Raw genomic sequence first — 2,084 nt, forward strand, 5'->3', positions numbered from 1 at the left:
GCTGCCCGGCGCCCCCAAAATCTGACCCCAAACCCCCCAAAATCTGACCCCGAATCCCCAAAATCTGACCCTGAACCCCCCAAAATCTGCCCTGACCCCAAATCCCCCCCTCCAAATTCGGTGGTTTATGGTGGAAAAATACCCCAAAAGTGATGAAATTTGGGTGTTTCCCACCAAAATGAGGCCCTAAAATCCCCCTGGGACGCCCCTAAAATCCAGCGCAAATCCCCCAAAAACCCACCCCGAAATTCCCACCCCAAATTTGGGAGGTTTTGGTGGAGAAGGGTCCAAAAAGAGCCAAAATTTGGGTGTTTCCCACCAAAATCATCCCCTTGACCCCAGAGTGACCCCTCTGTCCCTGAGGTGACCTCTTGACCCCAGAGTGACCCTTTGACCCCAGAGTGACCCCTCTGTCCCTGAGGTGACCTCTTGACCCCAGAGTGACCCCTTGACCCCAGAGTGACCCCTCTGTCCCCAGAGTGACCCCTCTGTCCCTAAGGTGACCTCTTGACCCCAAACTGACCCTTTGACCCGAGAGCGACCCCTTGACCCCAGAGTGACCCCTCTGTCCCCAGAGTGACCCCTCCGTCCCTGAGGTGACCCCTTAACCCCTGAGTGGCCCTTTGACCCCAAACTGACCCCTTGACCCCAGAGTGACCCCTCTGACCCCTGGCTGTCCCCTCTGTCCATGAGTGTCCCCTTGACTCCAGTGACCCCTCTGACCCCAAGCTGACCCCTTGACCCTGGACTGACCCCTTGACCCCAGAGTGACCCCTGTCCCTGAGGTGACCCCTTGACCCCCGAGTGGCCCCTTGACCCCAAACTGACCCATTGACCCCAAACTGACCCCTTGACCCCAGACTGACCCCTCTGACCGTGGACTGAGCCCTCTGACCCCAAGATGACCCATTGACCCTGGACTGACCCCTTGACCCCAGAGTGACCCCTCTGTCCCTGAGGTGACCCCTTGACCCCAAACTGACCCCTTGACCCCAGAGTGACCCCTCTGACCCCTGGCTGTCTCCTCTGCCCCTGAGTTGACCCCTCTGACCCCAAACTGACCCCTTCACCCCAGAGTGACCCCTGGCTGCCCCCTCTGCCCCTGAGTGTCCTCTTGACCCCGGACTGACCCCTCTGACCCAGACTGACCCCTCTGACCCCAAGCTGACCCCTTGACCCCAGAGTGACCCCTGGCTGTCCCCTCAGGGTGACTCCGGGGGTCCCCTGGCCTGCAATGGGACCCTGCAGGGCATCGTGTCCTGGGGGCTCCAGACCTGCGCCCTGCCCGGCCACCCCGGCGTCTACACCAAGGTCTGCCGCTTCGTGCCCTGGCTGCTGGACACCATGGACAGGAACTAGGGGGCACCTTGGGGACACCTTGGGGACACAGGGATGGGGGACACCTTGGGGACAGCTTGGGGACACAGGGATGGGGGACACGGGGGTGGCACCAGGGTCTGCTGCTGGTGGACACCATGGACAGGAACTCGGGGACACCTTGGGGGCACCTTGGGGACACCTTGGGGACAGCACCCAGGGGACACCTTGGGGACACCCACATGGGGATGGCACCAGGTGCTGCTGGTGGACACCATGGACAGGAACTCGGGGGCACCTTGGGGACACCTTGGGGACAGCTTGGGGACAGCACCCAGGGGACACCTTGGGGACACCCTGGGGACATCATGGGGACATCATGGGGACACCTTGGGGACAGCTTGGGGACAGCACCCAGGGGACACCTTGGGGACACCCTGGGGACATCATGGGGACATCATGGGGACACCTTGGGGACAGCTTGGGGACAGCACCCAGGGGACACCTTGGGGACACCCTGGGGACATCATGGGGACATCATGGGGACACCTTGGGGACAGCTTGGGGACAGCACCCAGGGGACACCTTGGGGACACCCTGGGGACATCATGGGGACATCATGGGGACACCTTGGGGACAGCTTGGGGACAGCACCCAGGGGACACCTTGGGGACACCCTGGGGACATCATGGGGACATCATGGGGACAGCTTGGGGACACCTTGGGGACACAGGGAAGACGGACACATGGGGGACAGCAGAGTCTCG

Source organism: Corvus brachyrhynchos, unplaced genomic scaffold (genome assembly GCF_000691975.1).
Source record: "Corvus brachyrhynchos isolate BGI_N302 unplaced genomic scaffold, ASM69197v1 scaffold132, whole genome shotgun sequence".
Classification (NCBI taxonomy): domain Eukaryota; kingdom Metazoa; phylum Chordata; class Aves; order Passeriformes; family Corvidae; genus Corvus; species Corvus brachyrhynchos.